At 46.0% G+C, this 23,862-nt stretch overlaps 1 long non-coding RNA gene across 1 annotated transcript in view; it reads left to right on the plus strand.

The window, feature by feature from the left end:
- LOC134965860 (uncharacterized) overlaps positions 1 to 23,862 on the plus strand; it is a 206,593-nt gene that overhangs the window by 159,657 nt on the left and 23,074 nt on the right. The window lies entirely within an intron of this gene.

A 23,862-nucleotide genomic window follows, 5' to 3' on the forward strand; every position in this document is an offset into this window, starting at 1 on the left:
ATTATTAGGCAAGCTCTTTATACTTCAAAACAGGGACGGGGACAGTGTGTACTCCCAAATAGAGTATATATATATATATATATATACACGTTCGTTACGGCGGCACTCCAAGAGGACTTTCACTCAATCAGGAATAAAGAGACAAACGCCCCTGTCCAATGTTAACGTTTCAGTCTTATTGACTTTCGTCAGTCAATAAGACTGAAACGTTAACATTGGACAGGGGTGTTTGTCTCTTTATTCCTGATTGAGTGAAAGTCCTCTTGGAGTGCCGCCGTAACGAACGTGTATGTATATGCTTGAAGGGCTGGAGGGCACCAGAGGCAATACCAAATAAGGTGGAGTGCCGGTAACGAATTGCTATATATATATATATATATATATATACATATATATATACATATACATACATAACACATTTGTGCTCTATTAATTAGTAACAGAAGAGGGCAGCATTGCCTAAGCCAGTAATTATTTACAATGCTGTTTCTTGTAAGGAACTTGGATAATTTAGCAACATCAGCAGATAATTCATATTGGTGTAATACAATGCACATCGGTCTTGAGTTGCCGGTGGCTAATCAATATGTGGGGAAAATATCCCATATTCCTTCTTTACCTATACTGGTTACATGTGGTTTCACACAAGCAATCAAAAATATGTGAAAGGCTCTCGTCTAACTAACATCTAGTAATGTTATGTGACAGTACAAAATGGCCGTGATGTGTGACAAATGTCATTATTACCCATAATAATACAACCTAATTTATATTAATGGCCCTCAGTCCTCAGGTTTTCCCAACAGGTCAAGTTTGAAAATTGCTGTCTGTGGAATCAGCTGGGATAATTACTGACCCAGCCACGTAGAGTTACTCACCTGCGCATGATTACAGAAATCCACAGAACATGACCTGTCGATGGCACTTTAGGACTAGAGATAAGAACGCCTGGTCTATAGTATTATCAATAATTCCCATTGTTAATGTAGAACATAGATGTGCACGATCAGGGGAAACCCCCGGTAGGCCCCACTGCCTGAGGACCCCTCCACCTATTCTAGGGATCAGGATCCAGACTGTGCACTAATTATACATTATAAGTATGTTAACTTATACTGCACAGGACCATGGTGTATTTTCTACAGTGCATTGCTGTAATGAATCTGGTATATTATCATGCATGCACTAGCAGCATTTACTATATATACAGTATATATTTATCAAGGGGCCCAGACCATGCCCTCTCTAATGGTAAGGTAAGCTAATGTGGAAGCTGGCCACACCTACTCTGGAGACTGGCCACACCCCTAAACATGGGCCCCTACCACAACATCCCCCCCCTGGTGGGCCCTTCATGCCCCAGTCCAACACTATGCATGAATGAAGAGCTCATACAGGTGGCTGCTCAAGCATAATTCCAGCAATCTGTACACATAGAAAAAGAATCATCAAGGACTAATAATTATACTGTAAGCATTGGAACTCTATTAATGATAGAAAAAAAAACAAAAAAAAAACCCATACAGTGAAAAAACCAAACTACAACTTTAATTACTTTCTCCCAATGCGGCTTGAGGACGTCCCTCACAGAAAAGAGACAAGCTGTAGCTCCAAAAATCTGGCCATGTTCTGACGGCTGAAAATAAAATTCTGCTGCATAACTGTAAGAGGATGTGTCCTAGTTGCAGAGATTACCAGTAACCAAGGAAACCTGGCAATGCCATACTCTAATCCTGTCCATCGCTCCCTCCATTGTATAGATAGCGAGTTCTATATAACAAAAGGCTGATAGATGTGTGCGCCGATAACACCCTGGGATAGGACTCATCTGGCGACGGTTTCCATGTGACGATAGTTCACGATTCAGATGGTATTTTGGAAGTCACAGAGTTCAGCGGTTGCCACTGACAGTTCATCAAAGCATCATACAGCTCCTCACTCTGCTCCATGAACTTTTTGTTGGCCTCATTCACATCCACCGGCGGGTTAGGTTCTGGGAAAACAAACCAGACTCAACTGTAATGTGTTTACTACATTTCATTTATTTATTACCAGTTATGGTGACAGAGTGAACAATTCCTGTTATTTGGACCAATGTTTTGCTGCATATTTGCATTGTAGTCATTACGTCTGCTAAAATCAATTTAAAATGAGACATTTGTGAAATCTTATTTACAGGACACTGTAGGACAAGGTGGTTTTGCCCCTGAGGAACCAATGAGATTATTTGCTTTTATTTTCCAAAATGACGTAGTGTCAGGAGCGATGCAAAAATAAAAGTTTCACTATTAATCAATCATGCGTTCAGATGTACTTTTCTGGGAATCCACCTATCTGGGTCTCTTCAAACTTAACCCACCTGTAACATTTGGTGAGCCAGGTAGGAGACCCCATTTGGACCCCCAGAAAGTGCTATATTTTGTGTAAGAAAAATGTTTAAAAGGTTATTCAGTAAGAAGAAGGGGGCAAATGTTCCATCATGTCTAAATAGTTCCAGACCCTGTACTGACATTTTGGAGACCGCGCTCTATACATGCAACCAATCAGAACTGTAACTCCTTTAGAAAATTTACAGAATGTTGATTTAAGTATTTTTTGGGAAAATATGTTGAGCTGCGACTGCAATTCGGAAACTCAATGCACAGGCTGTCTGTAAGCTCGTTTGGCAGGTACAGGAAGTGTTGATAGAGTGAGATGCACTAAGGGAGAAAAATGCCGTCCTGCGAACCTGTGTATGGTCCCAGGAACAGTGTACCAGTGAATTGCAGACACAGTTCGAAAATGATGTTTTAAAAAAAGTGAACCATAAGAAACAGCTGGGTAAAAAGCCCAAACATGATTCTGTGCAGATACACACATTGATTACCTCACAAAACTGAGAACAGTTAGACAGTGATTCTGAGGTAGAATATGAGGAAGAAGTAACAAGGCAGTTGCACCCTGTCAGACACACTACTTGCAGTTCAACACATGAGAATAGACAAATTGATGATGGGATGCCTAATTAGTTTGTCTACACTAACTGTATACAAATGACAGTAGATGATAAGAATGTAGTTAAACCTGCAGATGTAACAAAGGATGATGAAATACACAGACAGCAGTGTGAAGTTTTAACACTTTCACATAGTTTCAGCCCAGATAGTGATGAAATCAAGGGGGGCTGTTCAGAGTTATGAGGGGCTGATGCTGATACCCACAAGATTTCACAAACTGCAGGTGTGAAAATAAGAATTTACTCACCGGTAATTCTATTTCTCGTAGTCCGTAGTGGATGCTGGGAACTCCGTAAGGACCATGGGGAATAGACGGCTCCGCAGGAGACTGGGCACATCTAAAGAAAGATTTAGGACTATCTGGTGTGCACTGGCTCCTCCCCCTATGACCCTCCTCCAAGCCTCAGTTAGGACACTGTGCCCGGAAGAGCTGACACAATAAGGAAGGATTTTGAATCCCGGGTAAGACTCATACCAGCCACACCAATCACACGTATAACTCGTGATAGGAACCCCGGTTAACAGTATGATAACAAAAGGAGCCTCTGAACAGATGGCTCGCAATAATAACCCGATTTGTGTAACAATAACTATTTACAAGTATTGCAGACAATCCGCACTTGGGATGGGCGCCCAGCATCCACTACGGACTATGAGAAATAGAATTACCGGTGAGTAAATTCTTATTTTCTCTGATGTCCTAGTGGATGCTGGGAACTCCGTAAGGACCATGGGGATTATACCAAAGCTCCCAAACGGGCGGGAGAGTGCGGACGACTCTGCAACACCGAATGAGAGAACTCCAGGTCCTCCTCAGCCAGGGTATCAAATTTGTAGAATTTTGCAAACGTGTTTGCCCCTGACCAAGTAGCAGCTCGGCAAAGTTGTAAAGCCGAGACCCCTCGGGCAGCCGCCCAAGATGAGCCCACCTTCCTTGTGGAATGGGCTTTTACAGATTTAGGCTGCGGTAGTCACTCCGCAGAATGCGCCAGCTGAATAGTGCTACAAATCCAGCGCGCGATAGTCTGCTTAGAAGCAGGAGCACCCAGTTTTTTGGTTGCATACAGGACAAACAGCGAGTCAGTTTTCCTGACTCCAGCCGTCCTGGAAACATAAATTTTCAGGGCCCTGACTACGTCCAGTAACTTGGAATCCTCCAAGTTCCCAGCAGCCGCAGGCACCACAATAGGCTGGTTCAAGTGAAACGCTGATACCACCTTCGGGAGAAACTGAGGACGAGTCCTCAATTCTGCCCTATCCATATGGAAAATCAGATAAGGGCTTTTATAAGACAAAGCCGCCAATTCTGACACACGCCTGGCCGAAGCCAGGGCCAACAGCATGACCACTTTCCACGTGAGATATTTCACATCCACAGTCTTAAGTGGTTCAAACCAATGTGATTTCAGGAACTCCAAAACCACATTGAGATCCCAAGGTGCCACTGGGGGCACAAAAGGAGGCTGAATATGCAGAACTCCCTTGACAAAAGTCTGAACTTCAGGCAGGGAGCCAGTTCTTTCTGGAAGAAAATCGACAGGGCCGAAATCTGGACCTTAATGGACCCCAATTTGAGGCCCAACGTCACCCCTGCTTGTAGGAAATGCAGGAATCGCCCCAGTTGAAATTCCTCCGTTGGGGCCTTCCTGGCCTCACACCAAGCAACATATTTTCGCCAATGCGGTGATAATGTTTTGCGGTGACATCCTTCCTGACTTTGATCAGGGTAGGGATGACTTCCTCCGGAATGCCCTTTTCCTTCAGGATCCGGTGTTCAACCGCCATGCCGTCAAACGCAGCCGCGGTAAGTCTTGGAACAGACAGGGCCCCTGCTGCAGCAGGTCCTGTCTGAGCGGCAGAGGCCAAGGGTCCTCTGAAAGCATCTCTTGAAGTTCCGGGTACCAAGCTCTTCTTGGCCAATCCGGAACCACGAGTATAGTTTTTACTCCTCGCCTTCGTATTACCTTGGGAATGAGAGGCAGAGGAGGAAAGACATAAACCGACTGGTACACCCACGGTGTTACTAGAGCGTCCACAGCAATCGCCTGAGGGTCCCTTGACCTGGTGCAAGTCCACCTGTGGTCTTTCCCACCGGTTTACCAGTATTTGGAAGACTTCTGGATGAAGTCCCCATTCTCCCGGGTGGAGGTCGTGCCTGCTGAGGAAGTCTGCTTCCCAGTTGTCCACTCCCAGAATGAACACTGCTGTCAGTGCTAACACATGATTTTCCGCCCATCGGAGAATCCTTGTGGCTTCTGCCATTGCCCTCCTGCTTCTTGTGCCGCCCTGTCTGTTTACATGGGCGACCGCCGTGATGTTGTCTGATTGGATCAGTACCGGCTGGTTCTGAAGCAGGGGCCTTGCTTGGCTTAGGGCATTGTAAATGGCCCTTAGCTCCAGAATATTTATGTGAAGCGAAATCTCCTGATTTGACCACAGTCCTTGGAAATTTCTTCCCTGTGTGACTGCCCCCCAGCCCCGAAGGCTGGCATCCGTGGTCACCAGGACCCAGTCCTGTATTCCGAATCTGCGGCCCTCTAGTAGATGAGCCCTCTGCAGCCACCACAGCAGCGACACCCTGGTCCTTGCCGACAGGGTTATCCGCTGTTGCATCTGGAGATGGGACCCGGACCATTTGTCCAACAGGTCCCACTGGAAAGTCCTTGCGTGGAACCTTCCGAATGGAATTGCTTCGTACGGAGCCACCATTTTCCCCAGGACTCGTGTGCATTGATGTACCGACACCTGTCCCGGTTTTAGGAGGTCTCTGACTAGAGATGACAACTCCTCGGCTTTTTCCACTGGAAGAAACACTTTTTTCTGGTCTGTGTCCAGAATCATTCCCAGGAACAGAAGACGTGTCGTCGGGACCAGCTGTGACTTTGGAATATTGAGAATCCAGCCGTGCTGTTGTAGCACTTCCCGAGAAAGTGCTACCCCCACTACCAACTGTTCCTTGGACCTCGCCTTTATCAGGAGATCGTCCAAGTACGGGATAATTAAAACTCCCTTCTTGCGAAGGAGTATCATCATTTCGGCCATTACCTTGGTAAAGACCTTCGGTGCCGTGGATAACCCAAACGGCAGCGTCTGGAACTGATAGTGACAGTCCTGTACCACAAATCTGAGGTACTCCTGGTGAGGGGGGTAAATGGGGACATGTAGGTACGCATCCTTGATGTCCAGGGCGACCATGTAATCCCCCTCAACCAGGCTCGCAATAACCGCCCTGAGCGATTCCATCTTGAACTTGAACCTTTTGATATAAGTGTTCAAGGATTTTAAATTTAAGATGGGCCTCACCGAACCGTCCGTTTCGGTACCACAAACATTGTGGAATAGTAACCCTTTCCTTGCTGAAGGAGGGGTACCTTGACAATCACTTGCTGTGAATACAGTTTCTGGATAGCCACCAACACTGCCTCCCTGACAGAGGGAGTTGCTGGTAAGGCAGATTTTAGAAAACGGCGGGGGGGCGTCTCGAATTCCAGCCTGTACCCCTGAGATACTACTTGAAGGATCCAGGGATCCACCTGTGAGAGAGCCCACTGTGTGCTGAAATTTCTGAGACGGGCCCCCACCGTGCCCGGGTCCGCCTGTGAAGCCCCAGCGTCATGCTGTGGACTTACCGGACGCGGGGGAGGACTTTCGCTCTTGGGAACTGGCTGTATGCTGCAGCTTTTTCCCTCTACCTTTGCCTCTCGGCAGAAAGGATGCGCCTCGAGCCCTCTTGTGTTTATGGGGCCGAAAGGACTGTACTTGATAATACGGTGCTTTCTTTTGCTGTGGGGTAGCCTGTGGCAAAATGTCGATTTCCCAGCCCGTAGCTGTGGAAACGAGGTCTGAAAGACCATCCCCAACAGTTCCACCCCTCAGCAAAATATTGTCCCTATCCAGGGTATCAATATTATCCGACAGGGAATCTGACCACGCAGCAGCAGCACTGCACATCCATGCTGATGCAATCGCTGGTCGCAATATAATGCCCGTGTGTGTATATATAGCTTTTAGGGTAGCTTCCTGCCTTCTATCAGCAGGATCCTTTAGGGCGGCCGTATCCGGAGACGGTAGTGCCACCTGTTTTGATAAACGTGTAAGCGCTTTATCTACCCTAGGGGATGTTTCCCAACGTGACCTATCCTCTGGCGGGAAAGGGTACGCTGCCAATAACCGTTTAGAAATTATCAATTTCTTATCGGGGGAAGTCCAGGCTTCCTCACACACCTCATTTAATTCCTCAGATGCAGGAAAAACTACTGGTAGTTTTTTCTCACCGAACATAATACCCTTTTTTGTGGTACCTGGGGTACTATCAGAAATGTGTAATACATTTTTCATTGCCTCAATCATGTAACGGGTGGACCTATTGGAGGGTACACTAGTCTCATCGTCGTCGACACTGGAGTCGGTATCAGTGTTGACATTTGTGTCTGTCATCTGAGGTAGCGGGCGTTTTAAAGCCCCTGATGACATTTGAGACGCTGGAACAGTCACAAGCTGAGTAGCCGGCTGTCCTATGTTGTCAAACCTTTTATGTAAGGAGCTGACACTGTCACGTAATTCCTTCCATAAGTCCATCCACACAGGTGTCGACCCCTCAGGGGGTGACAACACATTTACAGGCATTTGCTCTGCCTCCACATCATTTTCCTCATCATACATGTTGACACAGCGGTACCGACACACAGCACACACACAGGGAATGCTCTGACAGAGGACAGGACCCCACAAAGCCCTTTGGGGAGACAGAGGGAGAGTATGCCAGCACACACCAGAGTGCTATATACCACAGGGATATCACCTATAAAGAGTGTTTTCCCCATATAGCTGCATATATATTATTATACTGCGCCTAAATTTGTGCCCCCCCTCTCTTTTTTACCCTTTCTGTAGTGCAGGACTGCAGGGGAGAGCCAGGGAGCGATCCTTCCAGCGAAGCTGTGAGGGAAAATGGCGCCAGTGTGCTGAGGGAGATGGCTCCGCCCCTTTTTCGTCGGGCTTTCTCCCGCTATTTTAATATTTCTGGCAGGGGTTAATATACACCTATATAGCCTCTGGGGCTATATATGGTGTCAGTTTGCCAGCCAAGGTGTTATTTATTGCTGCTCAGGGCGCCCCCCCCCAGCGCCCTGCACCCATCAGTGACCGAAGTGTGTGGTGTGCATGAGGAGCAATGGCGCACAGCTGCAGTGCTGTGCGCTACCTTGGAGAAGACAGAAGTCTTCAGCCGCCGATTTTCCGGACCTTCTTGCTTTTGGCTCTGTAAGGGGGGCGGCGGCGCGGCTCCGGGAACGGATGACGAGGTCGGGTCCTGTGTGCGATCCCTCTGGAGCTAATGGTGTCCAGTAGCCTAAGAAGCCCAAGCTACCACCACTTAGGTAGGTTCTGCCAGCAGGTCTCACTGTAAAATAAAAAACCTAAATTATACTTTCTTTCTAGGAGCTCAGGAGAGCCCCTAGTGTGCATCCAGCTCAGCCGGGCACAGAAATCTAACTGAGGCTTGGAGGAGGGTCATAGGGGGAGGAGCCAGTGCACACCAGATAGTCCTAAATCTTTCTTTAGATGTGCCCAGTCTCCTGCGGAGCCGTCTATTCCCCATGGTCCTTACGGAGTTCCCAGCATCCACTAGGACGTCAGAGAAAGGGGGGTTTGATTTACACAACACAGAGGGGGGGGGGGGGGGGGGGAAGAAATTGCTTCTCCATGCAGAATATCCCAGACACAGCCCAAACTGTGATACAAAGTTGCCAGACAGAAGTGACCATGCACTTTTACACTATAGATTATGACAACAATGAATCTGAGCAGAAAAGTGAATGTGGGGTGGTAGAATAATCTTTTAAGAAAGTTACATGTGAACACATACTGAATGATTCTGAGTATCTTGCTGAAAAAAGTAAACAAGATGTGTTTCATGAGCAAACATGCAAAGTAAACTGTTTACCTGATAATTGTACACCAGCTGATGATGACACAGGGGTTGGAAGATACACATTCAACAAGGGGGTTGGTAATACACTGATAAAGTTTTACTATGTGCAACCCATTACAGACAAACTGCCTGATAACAGAAAGCAACAGAGAGTTAGAAACACTGATTTGGGGATTTAGTTCAGATTTTGTGTTTGGTATTGAAATTCGAACCCCAATGTATTCAATGGTATTGAAACTGTTGAAAGATGCGCAGTTACCAATGGCAATGCAAATCTACTTGCTGGACTTGTCAAATTTAAACCAGTGTTGTCAGAGATAACAGAACTGTCTAATTTGGATTTCTCCTTGAGCACAGATCAGCGGTGGGAGGAACCTTTGGAAGATGCTGAGAAATACTGGTTTATGCATAATTTTGCCACATTCACAGATGAAGGCCAAGTGTGGACTGCTGATGCAGCACTACAGCAACCTTTACAGACTGTCAGACTTCCGACAGGAGCTGTTGCAAAGACAATAAACCCAGTAAATCTCTGCTTTGAAAACTGGACAATTGTCAAGCCTATGTGGATAGTTGCTGACATTATTAGTATTATTATTATCCTTTATTTATATGGCGCCACAAGGGTTCCGCAGCGCCCAATTACAGAGTACATATGCACATAATCAAAACAGGAAAACAGTGACTTACAGTTGAAGACAATATAGGACAAGTACAGGGTAACTAAGCATAACTACACCAGTAGACAAAACTGAGATAAGTATCAAGGTGGCCGAGAACTGCAGGATTTGGGCAATTGAGGATCATTAAAGTAAGAAAGGATAATCACATGAGGGAAGAGGGCCCTACTCGTGAGAGCTTACATTCTAAAGTGGAGGGGCAGACAGACAGGGATGACACAGATGGGGTAGACCGAGCGTGGGACAGAGGGTTAAGATGAGATTTGGCTGGGTTTGGTGAAGAAATGGGTCTTGAGAGCCCGTTTGAAGTTCTGTAGAGAGGTGGAGAGTCTGCGGAGGAGAGGTAGGGAATTCCAGAGTAAGGGAGCAGCACGTGAAAAATCTTGGAGGTAGGAGTGGGAGGAAGTAATCAGAAGACAGGAGAGTCGGCATGCATTAGCAGAGCGAAGAGGACGGGTGGGAGTGTAAAGGGAGATAAGGTCAGAGATGTAAATGGGAGAGGAGTGGGTGAGGGTTTTGTAAGTGAGTGTGAGAAGTTTGAATTAGATTCTGAAAGGGAAGGGGAGCCAGTGAAGGGCTAGTAGGAGAGGGGAGGTGGACATAGTGCGTTTGGTGAGGAAGATGAGCCGGGCAGCAGCATTGAGGATAGATTGGAGTGGAGAGAGGTAATTGTCAGGAAGGCCAGTCAGGAGGAGATTACAGTAATCCAGTCTGGAAATAATCAGTGAGTGGATAATGGTCTTGGTGGCATCCTGGGTGAGAAAAGGTCTGATCCTGGAAATGTTTTTGAGCTGAAAATGACAGGTTTGTGAGAGGTGCTGAATGTGTGGTGTGAAGGAGAGGGAGGAGTCAAGGATTACACCAAGACAGCGTACTTGGGGGCTAGAGGAGATAGTCGTGCCATCAATGGATAATGAGATTGTGGGAGGTGAGGTTGTATGGGAGGGAGGGAAGATGATCAGCTCAGTCTTGGACATGTTGCGTTTAAGAAAGCACTGGGACATCCAGGAGGAGACAGCAGAGAGACAGTTGGAGGTACAAGTGAGGAGAACCAGGAAGAGATCAGGGGAGGAAAGGTAGATTTGAGTGTCATCAGCAAAGAGGTGATATTGGAAGTTAAAAGACATGGAATATATATGGACGGTTGCTGACATGGAACATGCTGACATACTCGCCTATGTCTTGAATGGCATACAGACACAAGAACTGAGTGCAAAGTGTGGTGTGCAAGTCATCACAGAGACAGCACTGATGGTGCTAGGATGCTGGGTTCAAGTACTGATACTAGTGTCAAGCCATGAAAGAGTGGAAGCTTCATTCCAGCAAGCTCAAATCAGAGGGCATGCCTGTATCCAGACCATGGTTGCTATTACAGAGAACTGTCAAGTTTGCCAGCAGTTGAAAATGTGGACTATCTTCCCTTACACTGAAAAACGTCACATGAACTTTGAAATATAAACTGAATAAGTATGGCAATTTAAATGTATTGTTTGCAGCCAAGAAGAAGAAGAGTGCTATATTTAACAGCTACAAAACATCATCTTCCAGGAGTGAAGTTGTCTCAAGCATAGTGATACAAGATAAGAGATTATCCTGATGTTGACAAGGACATAAATACTTTTTTTTTGTTATTATGGGATGTCCAAGAAGATTCGGGCAGACAGACACCCATTTTACAGACGCAAACTAGAGTATATTGGTTCTTTATGATTCATACCATTCACAAAACTGACATCAGTATGACTGAAGAAATGGATGTGTTGTTTAGGGAACAGGAATGTTCATGCATATAGAAATTGGGGTTTTAGAGCAGGCTGTATGGATATATGCGTTATTAACCAGAAGGTGGTAAAAGCTTGAACTTTTTGGGAATATTTTCTGGTATTTCACAAACACACATTTATGATAAGATTGTTCTGTAGAAATGTTATGTTGAGAAATAGAAACATTGAGAAGAGATATTATCTCTTCTCTCTGTCTATTGTTCTTAAGCCATCAGGCTGATTACGTCTATACTTGTTGAAAAAGATGAGAGGACTTTACTCGAGATGTCCATGTGATGACAATGGCCAGAGAGAAGTTTTTTGAAAGAGAAAGAGCCCATGAAGATAAGACATTTGCACAAGATGGATGACACAGCATTTTCATCTATATTATTATGGGAAATTGAACTTGAACCATGGCCAATATTTACTAAAAAATCGAGTTTGTCCGATTTGTGTTTTTTTTTTCTAAGTCCCAACACGGGAATTCACTAAGCACAAATGTCGGCAGTGTTTTGACTATTCGTAATGGTTTGAATGACAAAGTTCAGAAATACGAATGAATAGACCATCGGTCAAACGCGGCTGTTATTTCATACAACACGGGTATTCACTATTCATTCGTATTTGGGTGTTAGTCTCTGAGTGCTCAAGTGCGGGTGTATTTTTTTGCGATTCGTTAAAAAAAGCAGCAAAAAAATAGACCTGCTTTGTCCAGGCGAGTTTGGATAATCATGCACGGATCAGTGAGATCTATGCATGGTTATCTATGGGAAAGGGTCTGTTTACTGTAAAAACAGGAAGAAAAATTGCGTGGGGTCCCCCCTCCCAAGCATAACCAGCCTCGGGCTCTTTGAGCCCGTCCTGGTTGTAAAAATACGGGGAAATATTTGACAGGGGTTCCCCCATATTTGAACAACCAGCACCGGGCTCTGCGCCTGGTCCTGATGCCACAGCCGGGGGACACTTTTATCTTGGTCCCTGCGGCCCTGGCATTAAATCACTAACTAGTCACCCCTGGCTGGGGTACCCTGGAGGAGTGTGTAAAAATCAGAATATTGTTTTTTGTAGCAGTACTACAAGTCCCAGCAAGCCTCCCCCGCAAGCTGGTACTTGGAGAACCACAAGTACCAGCATGCGGTGGCAAACACACACACCGTGACAGTAAAACTTTATTACATACATGCACACCTACATACACACATACTTACCTATGTTCACACGAGGCTCGGCCCACTTCTCCATGACGAATCCACGGGGTACCTGTGAATAAAATTATACTCACCTAATCCAGGGTAGTTTCTGTCCTATTTGTAATCCACGTACTTGGCAAAAAAACAAACCGACACAACCCGAACCACGCACTGAAAGGGGCCCCATGTTTACACATGGGACCCCTTTCCCCGACTGGCGGGACCCCCCGTGACTCCTGTCAAAGAGGGTCCCTTCAGCCAATCAGGGAGCGCCACGTCGTGGCACTCTCCTGATTGGCTGTGCACTCCTGTACGGTCAGTCAGTCTGCGCACTGAAGATACAATGTAGCGCATAGGTGCTCCATTGTATCCAATGGTGGGAACTTTGCGGTCAACGGTTGACCACGAGTAACCTCAACCACTGACCACAAAGTTTCCACCATTGGATACAATGTAGCGCATATGCGCTACATTGTATCTCTGCCGTGCGCAGCCTGACTAACACCTCAGGAGCGCACAGGCAATCAGGAGAGTGCCACGACGTGGCGCTCCCTGATTGGCTGAAGGGACCCTCTTTGACAGGAGTCACAGGGGGTCCCACCAGTCGGGGAAAGGGGTCCCATGTGTAAACATGGGGCCCCTTTCAGTGCGTGGTTCGGGTTGTGTCGGTTTGTTTTTTTGCCAAGTACGTGGATTACAAATAGGACAGAAGCTACCCTGGATTAGGTGAGTATAATTTTATTCACAGATACCCCGTGGATTCGTCATGAAGAAGTGGGCCGAGCCTCGTGTGAACATAGGTAAGTATGTGTGTATGTAGGTGTGCATGTATGTAATAAAGTTTTACTGTCACGGTGTGTGTGTTCTGTTTTTTGTTGGGTATTTTTTTGTAGTAGTACTACAGGTACCAGCGGGCCCGGTTTGCCACCACATGCTGGTACTTGTGGTTCTCCAAGTACCAGCTTGCGGGGGAGGCTTGCTGGGACTTGTAGTACTGCTACAAAAAACAATATTCTGATTTTTACACTTGGCTATCAGCCCCCCATCCGCCGCCCTTGGATGGGTGGGACAGCCTCGGGCTTCACCCCTGGCCATTGGGTGGCTGGAGGGGGGGACCCCTTGATTTAAGGGGTTCCCACTCCTCCAGGGTACCCCGGCCAGGAGTGACTAGTTAGTGATTTAATGCCATTGCTGCACGGACCAAGATAAGAGTGTACCCCGGCTGTGGCATTATCTCTCTGACTAGTGGAGCCCGGTGCTGGTGTTAAAAATACAGGGGACCCCTACACTTTTTGTCCCCCGTATTTTTTGCACCAGGACCAGGCGCAGAGCCCGGTGCTGGTTGTTCAAATATGGGGGAACCCCTGTCAAATTTTCCCCCGTATTTTTACAACCAGGACCGGCTCAAAGAGCCCAAGGCTGGTTGTGCTTAGGAGGGGGGACACCACGTAATTTTTTTCAGAGTTTTTAACACTTTAAACAAATTTTTAAGGTACACAATGAAGCCCTGCATGGATCTCACAGATCCGGCCGGGATTCCTTGTGTTTTGTCAGGCAGTGTTTTACTCATACTCCCGTAAAACACTGCCTGACATTACGAATCACATCAACATCGGAAAAAACGAATGTGCAAAACTCGGCAGCTTAGTAAATGACTGTATCAGGATTCAAAAAGTTGCAGGAAAATGCACCCGATACTATTCGAGTTCAAACACCCTTAAAAACGGCAAAAACACGAATATTAGTAAATAAACCCCCATATATTGCTTGGATACATACATTCAGCAATATCCTGAAGACTTTATTGAACTAGACTTTACAGACATTAGTTACCCTATGACGGCCCATATCAAACAAGTACCGAAGTTAGAGGAGGAGTAAAGGAAATCTCACAATGATCCAGAATGATATCCTGGTTTAGTCCAACAAATTGATGTTTGCTCATAGGAATCCTATACCTACAAGGATGCTTTGCTTATTTTTTTAACAATGTATTTGATGATTAATTGTGGTATATAGTTAATAGGTAAATTTTGTTCTAGTTTAGAAAATGTTAAGATGATAACTGATACAGGATATAACTTGCAAGGTATATGGTGCAAAACCACCTGAGAGGGTGGAGTGTCAGGAGTGATACAAAAATATAAGTTTCACTATAAATCTATCTCATGCTTTCAGATGTTTTAGCACCAATGCAAAGTACTATTTAAATAAACATACTGAAGATAGTACTAGTAACCCATTACATATCAGGTTATATACTGACTATACACAATTTAGTTTATTTAATGTTTTTAATTTAATTTGATAATTATATGGTTGCTTTATTTTATGTCTTTAGAAAGGTGGTTGGTGTTTGTTATGAATATAATATATTATTTTTAATAGGACAAGAAGGAGGAAATATATATATATATATATATATAGTATGGAAATGCCCGGCACTCTCAGTATGATGTAGCAAGTCCGGGTGCCCTCCGCAGCAAACAATAATTCAAATAAGGAAAAAGGAAGCAGCGGCACTCCGTCGGTATAAATAATCAAACATGTATTCAAATCAAAATCATAACAATGGTCACATAGAGAACCAACGTTTCGGGGTCCTGAGACCCCTTTGTCAAGACGTGAGGTAATAATTTTTTGAAGATTAATGGTTGTTTCCCTTGTGGTAAATGTAAGATTTGTCCTTTTATTGACAAAGGTTCTACTATTACTAATTGTGAAACGCTTTTAGATAAACTGTATAGTATTAAGAGTTTTATTAATTGCAACACCACGTTTGTGGTTTATTTAATTACATGCCCTTGCAATAAACATTATATAGGGAAAACTAAGCGAGCACTAAAAATTAGAATGTTAGAACATTATCGTAACATCAAGAATGGGGTGTTAACGCATAGTGTCCCTAGGCACTTTAAGGCTTTTCACAATATGGATCCTAGCGGGCTCACCATAAAAGGTATTGAAGTAGTAGCTGCTAATAAGCGTGGTGGTGATAGAGATAAACACCTGTTGAAGAGAGAAACATATTGGATACTGATGTTAAATACTATGGTACCTATAGGACTGAATGAAGGTTATGAGGTTACACCTTTTATCACTGATTGATATTTAGAACTGAAATGTTACGGTATGATTAAAAATTGGTTGTAATTTAATTGTGACACTGTATGTATCTCCTATATAATAGCCCTATTCTGTGACCTTGTGATTCATTTGCTAACGCTGGGCGGAGTTACAACAGTGGGCGGAGTTAGTCAAATAAGTCACAGAGATCTGGCCAAATCTACAGGAGACTAGGAGCAGAAGCAGATAGCATGGGCATTGGGGATGGCACAGGCAGGGGTGCAGACCTCCCAGCTTTCTACAGGAGCTTTATCCAGGCAGAAGGAGGGAAACACACTCGGTGAAAAGGGGGCGTGGCTTCACGGGAGGGCCCCGTTTTCGTCAGTGAGGGAGCATGCCCAGCGCTCAGTGAGCTGCTGGCATGCTCCCAGGGGCTGATTATGAGTCCGGGGGGCCCAGGGCACTTGTGACAGGGGAGCCCTATCTCATTGCTGTGCCTGCTGTGGGTTAGGGGCGTGGCCTAATCGCGCCCACGTGGCCACGCCCCCTTATGCAAATTTCGATTTTTATTTTTATTTTTTTGATGGGATTTTGGCCCCTCAGCTAGGGCTAAATCCAGAGGAGGTGGTCGCTCCCCCCTACACACCCGCACAGGGAGAAGAAAGCAGGGAGACTGCTGCCTCCCTGCAACACCACAGACCTGCCAATATGCAGCAGCGTGTGCTGACTGTAGCACAAATGCTGCCGCTGTTGCTGGCAGGACGGGGGGGGGGGGAGCTTCTGAGCTGGAACAGAGCTACTCCAGCCGGGGGGCCCCCTAAAACTGTGGGGCCAACGGTACGTATCCCCTGCCCCCCCACCTTAATCCGGCTCTGCTGCTGGAACCCCCCCATTAATCCGTACCCCTTGATGCCCCCTCTCCCTCTGTCTCCACTATTCACCGCTGCTCTGCTAAGCAGAACAGCGAGTACAGGAGCTTTCCAACTGCCCCCCCCCCCACCGCCGGACACTGCGACCCGCGGGTGGGACAGCGGGACAGACCCCAAAAAATGGGACTGTCCCGCGAAAATCGGGACATTTAGGAGGTATGGGGGTGTGTGAGGGGTATGTCATACAGACAGACGGGCACCGGCTCACTGTGTGCTTGACCCCCAACATCGGCATACTCAGCAGGGTCTCTCTGGTGCGGAGGAGCGTCACTTTCTAGCACACTCCACACTTCTTAGCTGCAGTTTAGTGGGGCACCTGCCGCTGTGCAGGTTCCGTACTGCCTCTGTTATCTCCAGCCCCGGCAACCCCACCGCTAGCTGCAGTACTGCCACCCGCAGTGAGGTGCGCCCAGCTCCTTCACACACTTTAGCTGGCGGGTAGCGCTACAGAAATCCGAGCTGGTTGCAGGCTCTGACCCACTCCTCCCTCCAGCCGCAGCGTCTCCTGGGAGCTAACCAGTCACTCCCAGTCTCCCCTTACCACAGTGCCCGGAAGCCGTGAGGTCCGCGCCACGTGCATGCTATGACCCCCTCCTCCCTCCAGCCGCAGCGTCTCCTGGGGGCTAACCAGTCATTTCCAGTCTCACCTTACCACAGTGCCCGGCAGCTGCGCGAGGTCTGCGGTGTGTGACTGAGGAGGGGGGGAGGGATGCGGACGGGCAGAGGAAGCAGGAATCCAGCCTGAGAGAGTCAGCCATGCCAAGTCTCCAGCAGCAGCAGATCCCAACAGGTTGGAGTGGAACAGCAGCAGCCAGCAGCAGTGACTCCGGTAAGACACATCTGTCTGTCACCACTGTTTTGTCCCTAATACCAATCTCTCCCGTGCCCTGTGTTCTGTCATGTCCCTGTCACCCCTGGCCTTGCCCTGCCACCCTTATCCTGGCCCTTTCACCCTTATCCTGGCCCTGTCACCCTTATCCTGTCCCTATCATTTCTGTCCTGGCCCCGTCACCCCTGTCCTGGCCCCGTCACCCCTGTCCTGGCCCCGTCACCCCTGTTCTGACCCTGTCACCCCTGTCCTGGCCCCGTCAACCCTGTACTGACCCTGTCACCCCTGTCCTGGCCCTGTTACTGCATACCCTCCAACTACCTTTTATGGCATATACAGTACCCGCAGCGCCTCCAGACCTCTCCCCAATGCACCACACCTCCGCACCTTCACCTCCCCCACATGCTGTGCCTCCAGACCCCCTACACCACCCGTGGCTCCCACTCCTCCACCCCTTCACCACCCACAGCACCTCCAGGCCCCTTCCACCATTCACCCCCTTATATGTCTCCCCCCACACCTGCCCCCCTCCACCCGCAGCATCTGCAGACACCCTCCTCCATCAGCGGTCCCCCCCTCACCCACCCCTCCCCCACCAATGGCACCCCCGCACCAGCCCCTCCACCACCTGCAGCACCTCCGGACCTCCTTTCCCATCCGCCGCAACACCCGTACCTGCCCCTACCCTACCCATGGTGCCTGCGGTCCCCTACCCCACCCCCGGCACTCCCGTCCCTTCCCATCCCACAGCACCTCCGGAACCCTTCATCCATCCACAACATCCCCACACCTGCCCCTCTCCCACCCGTGGCACCCCTGCCCCTCCCCCACCTTCAGTGCCTCCGGACCCCTCCCCCATCTGCATCCCCCACTCCTCTGCCCCTCCCCCACACGCAGCACCTCCCGATCCTTCCCCATCCGGGCCCCACCCCCACTTCTGCCTCCCCTCCACCCGCAGCATCTACAGACACCATCCGCAGTCCCCCCCGCACCCGCTACATTCTGTACATCGTGCCCTGCAGGTGCTGTTCACGCCGTCGCAAGGGGCTGCGCCTCCTTCACCATCGCACGCCCTTTCATTGTGCAATATTTAACCACTAACAAAGGAATGCAGGTAATACTCCATATAATACAAATATTAAACCCCAGAAAGGCATGCAAGGGTTAAGGGGGCGCAGCCCCTTGCGACGGTGTGAAGAGCGCCCGTAGGGCGCGATGAAGCACCTAGTTTTTTAATGTTTGTATTTATTTGATATTAGGTATGATTTATTTTATACCGATTTTTGTTACAAATATTTACTACCTCTGCTGTTAAAGTAACTATGTTACAATATTTATTTATTCTTCTCTGAGGATTTGATACATGTTTGTTAGTCATTATATTGTTGCTATGGTGGGTTAATGTTTATTGCACACAGCAATTAGATGTTATTATTAACGGGTGTGCTAGTGTGATGGCTCTTGTTGGTAGAGACACACTTTAAAAAGCTGCCCTGGTGTGTGTCAGGTCACGCCCTCTGATGAAGTCTTTCAGACGAAACCGGTCAGGGTGTGATCTGACAACGCGCTTTCTACTTTCACCTCCGGCATTCCTTTACTGTGTCTATGCGATCCAGTGCAGTAGCTCACACACATGGCAGGTCTGTGTGAAGCTAAACATCTTTTCCGGCTGGCAGCTTCATGTGGTCTGCTCTGGAGAGTCGTTAAACTGCGGGACGAGTATTGCCTGGATGGTAACATTATATGTCTTGTGGTAACCAGCCCACAGTGTTTTATACTCTGGTATGAGTTACATCTCTCTGGAGTTTACAGTCTTTTATCTGTTTGTTTATATTAAAACTTTTATGCACTATGGAGCGCCCCCACTTCTTTTGTCTTTTTTGCTATATATATATATATATATATATATATATATATATATATATATATATATATATTTAATACAAGGGAAATAAATATATATATATATATATATATATATACACACACACACACACACACACACACACACACACACACACACACACACACACATATTTATTTATTTATTGCAAACTAATATGTTCTGTGTGTTTCAGTATTCCTGACGGGTATATTTTACAAGCAAGGGCAATGTCCATTGTCTGGTTATATGAGACCAAAACAAGACAAGTGTATATATATGTCAACATTGGAATGTTTGTGTCTTCAGCTTGAGACAATGGGTTTCACCTTGTGCCTTAAATCCATGTAATCCATGTTACACATTGTATTTATTTGTTATTTCTAACACTCAAAATTGAGGCAACAGTGCCCCCTACTGTTTCTTAGCATGTATGTATATTTCCTAATTTAACCCTTGTCATATGAAATAGCTTTTTCAGGAGTTTTGCAGCCTATATAAATTGGAACCAGTCAATTTTAATTCAACCTAGACCGCCTGGATGAACATTGACTGCAGAAGTGCCAGGATGATCTGAATATAACTTAGCCTCTAGACGCAGAGGGCGAGGCTCCTGAGTATGCTGATGTGATTGCTGTATTGAACATCTGCTGAATGTAATAATAACCTTAGCTAAGTATACAATACATTCATATTTATATATTCAAGTTATTTGTTGAAGTACTTTTCTGGGAATCCACCCATCTGGGTTTCTTCAAATCTAACCCACCTGTAACATGTAGCAAAAAAATAAAGACATAGTGGTACTCTTTAGGAGTCAATGTGGGGTCTGACTGTTGTCAAATATCTCTGAGCACTGAGCACCTCAAGACAGAATTTGTGGCTTGCTCCAATCTAAGATAAAGGCATGCAAGTGTAACCATAGTGAGCCGAAGATGACTGGATTCTCAGCTGATGGTAATGCAGAAAAGGAAATTAACTCCTTGTGGAGAGCACCAACCTGCATGATAAGATTCTGGGTTTGGGAGTTAATGGTAGTTCTAAGAATTGTATTCCCATTCATACTGATTATGTAAAGATAAAGAGGAGTCTCTAAAGACCCACAAGACATTCTGAGCTCCTGAACCTTCTTGGCCATGATGAAAATGCCATTGGCTCTGGAATCTAGAATGGCCTTGAGTAGTTTGGAAGATTTATCAAGCACAAGACCACATAAGTGATAAACTGAGAAGGTATGTTTTCCTTTGAAGTGTATTTGATCATACCTAAACTGATCACCTCTCATTCAGTTGTGTTCTCTTGTTTCCCAGACATTTGAGACAACTTGAGAATAGGTGACCTGGCTCACCACAATATAAGCAAAGCTTGTTTTTGAATTGCCTTTCTCTCTCCTCAACCGGTAAACAAGACCTACCGACCTGCTTAGGTTCTTTGGTAGTTTGAACAAGAATAGAGAATTGAGGTGCAAGTTTAAAACTGATACATAGGAAAATAAGATTGTACCAGGGTATGGGCAATTCTCTGGATGCCAGTTCATCCTTGATATGTTCAGAATTTATCCTTGATATGTTCAGACAGTCCTTGCATGAATGCAGCAACCAGAGCTTCGTTGTTCGAGTTCAGAGACAAGGGTTCTAAACTGCACCACAAACTGTCCCATGGACTGGGTTCCGTGTCTCAGCTGCAGGATTCCTGGTGCTGCAGAGGTCGTCCGTCTGTGCTCATCAAAAACCTTCTTAAAGATGTTTAATGATTAGCCAAAGGATCACTCCTTTTCCTCAATGGGGAATCCCACATCAGGACCTTTCTGGGCAAGCTGTAGAACTCTCAATTCATATTATACTATGCACACTACCTCTAATAAACATTATATGCCACAATGTGCTTCCAATTCACATTATATGCCACACTCTGTCCCCAAATCACTTCAGATACCCTAGTTTGACCCCAAATTACATAATAAAAAAGAAAATGCAGATGCACACTTCCTCTGGTGGGCCCCTAATACTACGTTTCAAGTCCAAGGCATGGGATTCCCCAGGTCAGCACAGGCACCTGCACCAATGCATCACACTAGTGAGAAGTTAAGGTATTACAAGTGTTACATAAGTAAGATGCATAAGCTATGTGTTAAGAATGTTACATAGGTAAAAAGTAATAATTAGAATGGTAAACAAATGTGGGGATGAGCAGTACAAGTAAAAATGGTGACATAGAAATTAAGGATGCTAGTGTGGAAGTGAAACAGGATGAGGGGGATATTTGTGCAATATCTGACACTCATGATGATGTTGATGAGGATGATGTTTATGTTAAGCTGGATACACACTATAAGATCATCTGTCCAATCTTTCTGGTTGGAATGAAAACCTGGTAATGTAGGAGAGAAAATGACAATTAACCATATGCTCCCAAACCCTGGAAAACAGACAAAAATGTTCATTCAGACAAGTTTGATTTAACTCATTTATACGAATGACCGTTTCTGTACATTTTCTGGCTTTTGGGAGCATATAGTTGATTATCATTTGATCCCAGACAATACCAGATATTTGTTCTAGCCAGCCAGATTGGACAGATAATCTTATAGTGCATAACCAGTTTGAGTCATCTACCAGTAGCAACTGTTCTTACCATGATAAAGAGAAGTCCATTGTCATGCCTGAGCATAGGACCAAAAAATTCACCTCTTATGTGTGGAATTATTTTTACCCAAATCCTGACATTTGTGATGGCATCTGTACCATTTGTGAGGCCAAAGTTAGTAGAGATAGGGATGTTATCCATCTATGCATCTCCCCACTGTTACATCATTTACAGCAAGTTCATGCAAAATATTTATTAAAATATAAAACAATAGAAATACTGTAAAATAATAAAAAAAAACAGCCCAGTATCAGCTACCAGCAATTTGGACCAAATTAATGATTGTAGTCCTACCAAAAAATAGTTTTGTGGGGGCCCAAACAAACCAAGCACTTCAGCCAAACTGTCCCCGTCGTTGAAGTGCTTGGTTTGTTAAACTGTGCATATCCTTTTTAATGTACAAGATAAGGGCGGGTGGAAAGGCCCAGGAACAATTCCATCTTGCAACACTTTACTTTTCATAATGGGCTGTATTTTGGGGCAGCATTGGGGATGGGATCAGGATGTTGGTGGTCAGGATGCCGGCAGTCAAAATCCTGGTGCCAGAATCCCGACATGTGGCCACAATGCCGGCTCTGTAATCACTTGGAATGCCAATGCTGAAATCTGACAGCCAACATCAGGGACGGACTAGGGCCAAAAAGCGGCCTTGACATGCGTGTGCTCACACACGTCATGAAAGGGGGAGCACAAATACTACTCATGGGGGAGTGCTGTGAGTCAGGCGACGTGGACTCATGGCATTCCCCCATATTTCTTACAAACTGCCATTTTGGTTGGTGCGGGGGACAAACAGAGATCCGGAAGCTGCGCCATGTGTGTCCTTCCTGGCTCTCAGTATGACCGGCCCATCGGCCCTCCTGGCATTTGCCAGAAGGACCAGATGGGCAACCCGGCCCTGGCTGTCATCCTGAACATAAGTTTGTCAGGGACTCCTAGGGATAGGACGTGTGGGAGGGGGGAGGATTAGGCACCACCAAGGTGGTTAGGGTTAGGCTGTGGGGGGGGGGGGGCAGGGGTATTAAGATTAGGATGCAGGGAGAGGGGTTAGGGTTAGGCAGCACCTGAGAGGGTTAGGGCTAGGCTGTGGGAGGGTTGGGGTTAGGCTATGGAGAGTGGGGTTAGGTGTAGGCACCACTGGAGAGGGTTAGGCATAGGCTGCGGGGGGTTAGGGTTAAGCTGCTGGTAGGGAGGGTTAGGGTTAGTGGGGGTAGTGTAAGTATACTTACCTGACCCCTGTCAGGATTCTCACCATTGGGATGCCAGTGTCGGTCTTTTGACTGCCTGCATCCCAAACGCTGGTGACCCATATCACACCTTTGAGGATGGTTTTCTTTGCATACCCAAACATTTTTATTAGTTATTGCTTTAAAACACTACTATTTGCAACACATTTTAAAACCAGAAAAGAATGCAATGTTGATACACTAGCCAAGGATTCCTGACAAGGGTCAAAATGAAAGACTATCTATCTCTCTATCTTTTACATGCCTTCCACTACATACATACTCCCGATTTATTTCCCTGTACTGCCCTGGGGCCAAAGTCGGATTATGGCCCTGGGAGGCCTGGGGCACTAAAGAGCAGTGGGCCCCCATGGACTAAAATAAAGTGTGTGTGTAATTGTATATATATATATTTCCAATAGTCTGGCACTTCACTTCCAATAGTATATGATCCAGCGCCCACTGGATACAAACTATATATATATATATATATATTGAAAGCGGGGGAGATGAAGGATATATAGCGACCTAGGTGTCAATGTAAAAAGTATATATTTGCCAAATATAAGTAAAATAGATATTTATTCACATGAATTTTAAAATGTTACAGGATAGGTGTAAAAAATTTTTAAAAGAAAAACATTCTAAAAAATGGGACAATAATAAAACACAGTATGAACTAAAAGCACTTAAATGAATTAAAACTACAATAAAAGTAAA

This window comes from Pseudophryne corroboree, chromosome 10 (genome assembly GCF_028390025.1).
Source record: "Pseudophryne corroboree isolate aPseCor3 chromosome 10, aPseCor3.hap2, whole genome shotgun sequence".
Taxonomy (NCBI): domain Eukaryota; kingdom Metazoa; phylum Chordata; class Amphibia; order Anura; family Myobatrachidae; genus Pseudophryne; species Pseudophryne corroboree.